This window comes from Mustela nigripes, chromosome 13, assembly GCF_022355385.1.
Source record: "Mustela nigripes isolate SB6536 chromosome 13, MUSNIG.SB6536, whole genome shotgun sequence".
NCBI lineage: Eukaryota > Metazoa > Chordata > Mammalia > Carnivora > Mustelidae > Mustela > Mustela nigripes.
Genome location: NC_081569.1, coordinates 71,822,382 through 71,831,976, shown reverse-complemented (window position 1 = coordinate 71,831,976; position 9,595 = coordinate 71,822,382).

Here is a 9,595-nt window from a genome sequence, read left to right as displayed (position 1 = left end):
TGATTTTGGATCTCTTCTAATTTGGTTAAAGCATATTTTCCTGGGGTTGTTGCCACACTTTTAGTATTTTACTTGCCCCTTCATTTAGTCTTATCTGGACAAAATGACAAGACGTAAAAATTCAACACAAAAAAAAGAACAAGAGGCAGTACCAAAGGCTAGGGACCTAATCAATACAGACATTGGTAATATGTCAGATCTAGAGTTCAGAATGACAATTCTCAAGGTTCTAGCCGGGCTCGAAAAAGGCATGGAAGGTATTAGAGAAACCCTCTCGAGAGATATAAAAGCCCTTTCTGGAGAAATAAAAGAACTAAAATCTAACCAAGGTGAAATCAAAAAAGCTATTAATGAGGTGCAATCAAAAATGGAGGCTCTAACTGCTAGGATAAATGAGGCAGAAGAAAGAATTAGTGATATAGAAGACCAAATGACAGAGAATAAAGAAGCTGAGCAAAAGAGGGACAAACAGCTACTGGACCACGAGGGGAGAATTCGAGAGATAAGTGACACCATAAGACGAAACAACATTAGAATAATTGGGATTCCAGAAGAAGAAGAAAGTGAGAGGGGAGCAGAAGGTATACTGGAGAGAATTATTGGGGAGAATTTCCCCAATATGGCAAAGGGAACGAGCATCAAAATTCAGGAGGTTCAGAGAATGCCCCTCAAAATCAATAAGAATAGGCCCACACCCCGTCACCTAATAGTAAAATTTACAAGTCTCAATGACAAAGAGAAAATCCTGAAAGCAGCCCGGGAAAAGAAGTCTGTAACATACAATGGTAAAAATATTAGATTGGCAGCTGACTTATCCACAGAGACCTGGCAGGCCAGAAAGAGCTGGCATGATATTTTCAGAGCACTAAACGAGAAAAACATGCAGCCAAGAATACTATATCCAGCTAGGCTATCATTGAAAATAGAAGGAGAGATTAAAAGCTTCCAGGACAAACAACAACTGAAAGAATTTGCAAATACCAAACCAGCTCTACAGGAAATACTGAAAGGGGTCCTCTAAGCAAAGAGAGAGCCTAAAAGTGGTAGATCAGAAAGGAACAGAGACCATATACAGTAACAGTCACCTTACAGGCAATACAATGGCACTAAATTCATATCTCTCAATAGTTACCCTGAATGTGAATGGGCTAAATGCCCCTGTCAAAAGACACAGGGTATCAGAATGGATAAAAAAACAAAACCCATCTATATGTTGCCTCCAAGAAACACATTTTAAGCCCGAAGACACCTCCAGATTTAAAGTGAGGGGGTGGAAAAGAATTTACCATGCTAATGGACATCAGAAGAAAGCAGGAGTGGCAATCCTTATATCAGATCAATTAGATTTTAAGCCAAAGACTATAATAAGAGATGAGGAAGGACACTATATCATACTCAAAGGGTCTGTCCATCAAGAAGATTTAACAATTTTAAATATCTATGCCCCCAATGTGGGAGCAGCCAACTATATAAACCAATTAATAACAAAATCAAAGAAACACATCAACAATAATACAATAATAGTAGGGGACTTTAACACTCCCCTCACTGAAATGGACAGGTCATCCAAGCAAAAGATCAGCAAGGAAATAAAGGCCTTAAACGACACACTGGACCAGATGGACATCACAGATATATTCAGAATATTTCATCCCAAAGCAACAGAATACACATTCTTCTCTAGTGCACATGGAACATTCTCCAGAATAGATCACATCCTGGGTCCTAAATCAGGACTCAACCGGTATCAAAAGATTGGGATCATTCCCTGCATGTTTTCAGACCACAATGCTCTAAAGCTAGAACTCAACCACAAAAGGAAGTTTGGAAAGAACCCAAATACATGGAGACTAAACAGTATCCTTTTAAAGAATGAATGGGTCAACCGGGAAATTAAAGAAGAATTGAAAAAAATCATGGAAACAAATGATAATGAAAATACAATGGTTCAAAATCTGTGGGACACAACAAAGGAAGTCCTGAGAGGAAAATATATAGCGCTACAAGCCTTTCTCAAGAAACAAGAAAGGTCTCAGGTACACAACCTAACCCTACACCTAAAGGAGCTGGAGAAAGAACAAGAAAGAAACCCTAAGCCCAGCAGGAGAAGAGAAATCATAAAGATCAGAGCAGAAATCAATGAAATAGAAACCAAAAAAACAATAGAACAAATCAACGAAACTAGGAGCTGGTTCTTTGAAAGAATTAATAAAATTGATAAACCCCTGGCCCGACTTATCAAAAAGAAAAGAGAAAGGACCCAAATAAATAAAATCATGAATGAAAGAGGAGAGATCACAACTAACACCAAAGAAATACAAACTATTATAAGAACATACTATGAGCAACTCTACGGCAATAAATTTGACAATCTGGAAGAAATGGATGCATTCCTAGAAACATATAAACTACCACAACTGAGCCAGGAAGAAATAGAAAGCCTGAACAGACCCATAACCAGTAAGGAGATTGAAACAGTCATTAAAAATCTCCAAACAAACAAAAGCCCAGGGCCAGATGGCTTCCCGGGGGAATTCTACCAAACATTTAAAGAAGAACTAATTCCTATTCTCCTGAAACTGTTCCAAAAAATAGAAATGGAAGGAAAACTTCCAAACTCATTTTATGAGGCCAGCATCACCTTGATCCCAAAACCAGACAAGGATCCCACCAAAAAAGAGAGCTATAGACCGATATCCTTGATGAACACAGATGCGAAAATACTCAACAAATTACTAGCCAATAGGATTCAACAGTACATTAAAAGGATTATTCACCACGACCAAGTGGGATTTATTCCAGGGCTGCAAGGTTGGTTCAACATCCGCAAATCAGTCAATGTGATACAACACATCAATAAAAGAAAGAACAAGAACCATATGATACTCTCAATAGATGCTGAAAAAGCATTTGACAAAGTACAACATCCCTTCCTGATCAAAACTCTTCAAAGTGTAGGGATAGAGGGCACATACCTCAATATCATCAAAGCCATCTATGAAAAACCCACCGCAAATATCATTCTCAATGGAGAAAAACTGAAAGCTTTTCTGCTAAGGTCAGGAACACGGCAGGGATGTCCATTATCACCACTGCTATTCAACATCGTACTAGAGGTCCTAGCCTCAGCAATCAGACAACAAAAGGAAATTAAAGGCATCCAAATCGGCAAAGAAGAAGTCAAATTATCACTCTTCGCAGATGATATGATACTATATGTGGAAAACCCAAAAGACTGCACTCCAAAACTGCTAGAACTTATACAGGAATTCAGTAAAGTGTCAGGATATAAAATCAATGCACAGAAATCAGTTGCATTTCTCTACACCAACAGCAAGACAGAAGAAAGAGATATTAAGGAGTCAATCCCATTTACAATTGCATCCAAAACCATAAGATACCTAGGAATAAACCTAACCAAAGAGACACAGAATCTATACTCAGAAAACTATAAAGTACTCGTGAAAGAAATTGAGGAAGACACAAAGAAATGGAAAAATGTTCCATGCTCCTGGATTGGAAGAATAAATATTGTGAAAATGTCTATGCTACCTAAAGCAGTCTACACATTTAATGCAATTCCTATCAAAGTACCATCCATCTTTTTCAAAGAAATGGAACAAATAATGCTAAAATTTATATGGAACCAGAAAAGACCTCGAATAGCCAAAGGGATATTGAAAAAGAAAGCCAAAGTTGGTGGCATCACAATTCCGGACTTCGGGCTCTATTACAAAGCTGTCATCATCAAGACAGCATGGTACTGGCACAAAAACAGACACATAGATCAATGGAACAGAATAGAGAGCCCAGAAATAGATCCTCAAATCTATGGTCAACTAATCTTCGACAAAGCAGGAAAGAATGTCCAATGGAAAAAAGACAGCCTTTTCAATAAATGGTGCTGGGAAAATTGGACAGCCACATGCAGAAAAATGAAATTGGACCATTTCCTTACACCACACACAAAAATAGACTCAAAATGGATGAAGGACCTCAATGTACGAAAGGAATCCATCAAAATCCTTGAGGAGAACACGGGCAGCAACCTCTTCGACCTCTGCCGCAGCAACATCTTCCTAGGAACAACGCAAAAGGCAAGGGAAGCAAGGGAAAAAATGAACTACTGGGATTTCATCAAGATCAAAAGCTTTTGCACAGCAAAGGAAACAGTTAACAAAATCAAAAGACAACTGACAGAATGGGAGAAGATATTTGCAAACGACATATCAGATAAAGGACTAGTGTCCAGAATCTATAAAGAACTTAGCAAACTCAACACCCAAAGAATAAATAATCCAATCAAGAAATGGGCAGAGGACATGAACAGACATTTCTGCAAAGAAGACATCCAGATGGCGAACAGACACATGAAAAAGTGCTCCATATCACTCGGCATCAGGGAAATACAAATCAAAACCACAATGAGATATCACCTCACACCAGTCAGAATGGCTAAAATCAACAAGTCAGGAAATGACAGATGCTGGCGAGGATGCGGAGAAAGGGGAACCCTCCTACACTGTTGGTGGGAATGCAAGCTGGTGCAGCCACTCTGGAAAACAGCATGGAGGTTCCTCAAAATGTTGAAAATAGAACTGCCCTATGACCCAGCAATTGCACTATTGGGTATTTACCCTAAAGATACAAACGTAGTGATCCAAAGGGGCACATGCACCCGAATGTTTATAGCAGCAATGTCCACAATAGCCAAACTATGGAAAGAACCTAGATGTCCATCAACAGATGAATGGATCAAGAAGATGTGGTATATATACACAATGGAATACTATGCAGCCATCAAAAGAAATGAAATCTTGCCATTTGCAACAACGTGGATGGAACTAGAGCGTATCATGGTTAGCGAAATAGGTCAAGCAGAGAAAGACAACTATCATATGATCTCCCTGATATGAGGAAGTGGTGATACAACATGGAGGCTTAAGTGGGTAGAAGAAGAATAAATGAAACAAGATGGGATTGGGAGGGAGACAAACCATAAGTGACTCTTAATCTCACAAAACAAACTGAGGGTTGCCGGGGGGAGGGGGTTTGGGAGAAGGGGGTGGGATTATGGACATTGGGGAGGGTATGTGATTTGGTGAGTGCTGTGAAGTGTGTAAACCTGGTGATTCACAGACCTGTACCCCTGGGGATAAAAATATATGTTTATCAAAAATAAAAAATTAAAAAAAAAACAGAAAAAAAAATAAAATGGACTTTCATGGAAATTGATATCAGAAAATAATTTGGTTAATCCCATCTTGTGCTATTTATTTCATTTCTTCATTTAGTTCAAAAGAAATCAGTATTTCTTGAGCTTTTAGTTTCAGTGGGTTAATTTTCTAGATGTTCAGAATATCTAAAAGTGTAATGGAATATTATTCAGCCATAAAAAATGAAATCTTGCCATTTGCTATGACATGCTAGGAGCTAGAGAGTATAATGCTAAGGGAAAAAGGTCAGTCAGAAAAAGACAAATGCCATATGATGTCACTCATGTGGAATTCAAAAAACAAACCTAACAAGCAAAGGGAAGAAAAAACAAGATAGAGAGAGGTAAATCAAGAAACAAACACTTAAAGAGACCACACTGATGGGTACCAGAGAGGAGCCGTGGAGGATGGGTTAAATAGCTGAGAGGATGAAGCAATGCCCTTGTCCTGATGAGCACTGGGTGTTCTGTGGAAGTGTTGAATCACCATATTGTACACCTGAAGCTAACATAACACTGTATATTAACTAACTGGAATTCAAATAAAAATTATAAATAAATAAATAAATAAATAACTAAATAAATAAATAAATGAAATGTTTAAAAGAATATTTAAAAGTGGAAAACACCCAAGTTTACTATCTACAGGGGAAGACAAAAATACACATAATTATAATAGTGTCTAAGAGGAGTGAAAACTAAAAACTGTGGGACACCAGGAAGAAGAAATGTTTACACTTTGGGTGGATGGACAAAATCTTTTGGTGAAAAGAGCAAAAGAGAATATGCCTAATCCTTGATGATGGCTTTTATTAATTTTAAATAATTTTAACAATAGGAGGAATTTGTGCATACATAAATTATTTTTTTAAATATTTTATTTATTTACTTGACACACAAAGAGAGAACAAGCAAGGGGAGCAGCAGGCAGAGGGAGAGGGAGAAGAAAATTCCCCACCAACATGGGACTCAATCCCAGGATCCTTGGATCTTGACATGAGCCAAAGACAGATGCTTAACTTACTAAATCACCCAGGTGCCTCCAATATATGAATCATTAAAACTATTATTGCCTATAGTCTAAAATTTCTTTTGACTATCACCCCCAATTCTGACCATTTTGTCCCTTATTACCCTAGTTCTTTCTTCATTGTGACAATTTGGAGTTGATGTTTCCAGGTGTTTTGTTTGATTTCAATCACCAGGAAGTGGACAGTATTTTATTTAGATTTTGTTATAATACAAATACACATTTTGGGTATACCTTTCTGTAACTTGCTTTATAAATGCAATAGCAAATCTTGTAGTATACTAACGCATACACATCCCTTGTTCCATTATATTTCATATTGTGGGTGTACTTCCATTTATACCTCCCTTACTGAGTAATAGTTAAGATGATTTTTTAAATTTATAAAATATTATTCTACAAAAAATGTTATAGGCTTTCATCATATTGTGCACATGTTTTTCTAGGAACAGAAACTAGAAGAACTGAAGGAATAAGCCATGGGTCTACTAGGTGAAAATTACTCAAAGCACAGGAAAGCCAGGGACAAAAAGTGTGAAAAAGAATGGAGAGAGCTCATGTTCTGATTATCGTGTTTGATTTTTTTTTCTATTATTTTTCTTTTTTTATGAAGAATTTTTAAAAGATTTTATTGATTTTTTTTTTTTTTTTTTGGCAGAAAGAGAGAGAGTGTGTGTGTGTGTGTGTGTGTATACAAGCGGGAAAGCAGCAAAGGGAGAAGGAAAAGCAGACTCTCTGCTGAGCGAGAATCCTGATGCAGGGCTTAATTCCAGGACCCAGGGATTATGACCTGAACTGAAGGCAGACACTTAACTGACTGAGCCACCCAGGCACCCCTATTATTTTCTTAATGTGCATTTCAGCTTTAGTTTATCAGCTCATTTGACACTGTTTCTGAAATTACTGTCCTGATAGGTACCTAATGTAGTGTTTGCTCCAGCTAGACACTGAGGTTTTCTAAATATAGTAAAGCAACAAGAGAAAAAGCACACCAAGAGAAAGAAGTGGTATATACAAGGAAAAAATGTTACAGAATAAAATTAGACATAGAGAAAATATACACATTTGCACAAGCACAAACACACAATTTAAGGATATTTGTCATTAAAACAGAAAGAAAATTCTCCAGTGCAACAGAGGGTAGTCTAGAAAAGAAGGAAACAAAAGCATATGGAGCAAAACCAAAATATTAGAAATTATTTCAAATATATCAGTTATCAAAACATACTAAAAAAGAAATTATTGGATTGAAGCAAAATTTTAAAATCTTGCTATGTATTGATTTAGAGACAAACTTAAAAGAAAACAGCCCAGAAATGTGAGCAGATAGGATGGGATTTTCCTGCTGCCTCTCTGTGCAGACCAAAGCCTCCTCTTCACTTGCTAACCCCACCACACCCACCAGAGAGATCCCAAAGAATGTCAGTTCTGTGGAAGAAGCTGTCAAAGTTGGGAGAACACCTAGTTAGCAAACTAAGGTAATACCTGCAAAGAACTAAGAAAGAAAAGACAGACATTAAAGCATTTAATATTAAATAGGAGAGAAAACAGAAAACTGGGAGAGAGGAAATACCAAGAATAAATTGAGACTTACAGAAAAGGATGAAAGTAAAATTGAGCAAATTTCACATCTTGATAGAGCACAGGATAAAAACAAGTGTGAGCCTCTACACACTCATCAGTGGTCCCCCAAATATCAATTCTTTCACAACTGGGAATGCATTAAGAGCTATTGAAAGCACACATTGCTAATGCCTCTAAAAACCCATTAAGAGAAGTTGAGAAACCATCATCACAATTGTGTATAATCATACTCTGCATAAGAAATCAAGTGCAAATTTGAATCAAGGGAGACTTCAAATGTTTTGTTTATGAACATCACATTTATTTACTAGAGGGACAATTTTAGTATCCTATTAAATGAAGTGTATCACAAAAAGCAATCTTGGAATCATACCCACACATATAAATATCTTAATCATTTTAATAGTTTATCTTTTAAATGCATGCTTTAGTGCATTGTTTCCTAGATTAAAGTGTTCTTTTGTCTTAGATATTCCCCTAGGAATTAAGTATAGAGGTCTAACATCCTAACAAAAGATACCCACTACATAACCTAATTTACAGCTCAAGGAACTAGGACAAGAATGAAGTAGTCCAAGGTCTAGAGAAGGAAGGAAATAACAAAAGTTACAGCAGAAATAGCAAAACAATAGAAAAAGTCACAAATTAAGAGCTGTTTTTTTGTTTATTTGTTTGTTTGTTTAGAGAAAGAAAGTCCATGTAAGCTGGGGGTGGGGGTGGTTTGGAAGGACAGATGGAGAGGGAGAAAGAGAATCTTAAGTAAACTCCATGCTCAGCCCAGAGCCCAAGAAGGAGCTAAATCTCACTACCCTGAGATTATGACCTGAGGTGAGATCAGTGGTTGGGGGCTTAAAGGACTGAGCCATGAAGCTGCCCCTAAGAGTTATTTTTCTGAAAAGAACACATAGAAAAAGTTCTATGATACTGGTTTTGGGAATGATCAATGATCATTCAAAAGCACAGGGAAGAGAAGCAAAAATTAGCATGGGGCACTACCTCAAACTAAAAAGTTCAGTAAATGGAGGAAACAATCCACAGCATCAAAAGTCTTCTTACAGAGTGGGAGAAAATATTTGCAAACCACATATATGATAAGGGGCTAGTATCCAAACTGTATAGGGAACTCCTACAACAATAACTTAAAAAAATAACACTAATAATCCAATTAAAAATGGTCCAAGGACTAGAATAGACAGTTACCTAAAGAAGATATTCAAATGGCCAACAAGTATGTGAGAAAATATTTAATATCACTAATTATAAGAAAAATGCAAATCAAAGTTCTAGTGAAATATCACCTCACACAGTCATGCAGGTATGTGAAAATGGACCAATCCATTAAATATTTCAGTATTTAAAATGTTGGTACTAGCCACAACTTACAAAGGTGGCAGAAACAAGTACATACTATAAACGTGTAATTTTCTTGTTCCTTTTTAGTAATGACAATCTTAATGTATTTGCCACTACATTTACAATAAATTCTCTAATAACATCCATATTGTATACATTAAAATATATAGCTATTATCAAAATCACAAAATATTCTCAGGGAAGTATTCTTAAGGATGTAAAGAGATTGGAACACTTGTACACTTTTGGAAGCAATGCACAGTGTTCTAACCATGGAAAACAATATAGAGGTTCTTCAAAAAGTGGAATACTATTCAGCCTAAAAAGAAAAAAAAGGAAAACTTCCAATTTGCAAGCACATGGATGAATCTTGAAGACATTATGCTAACTGAAATAAGCCAGTCACAGTAAGA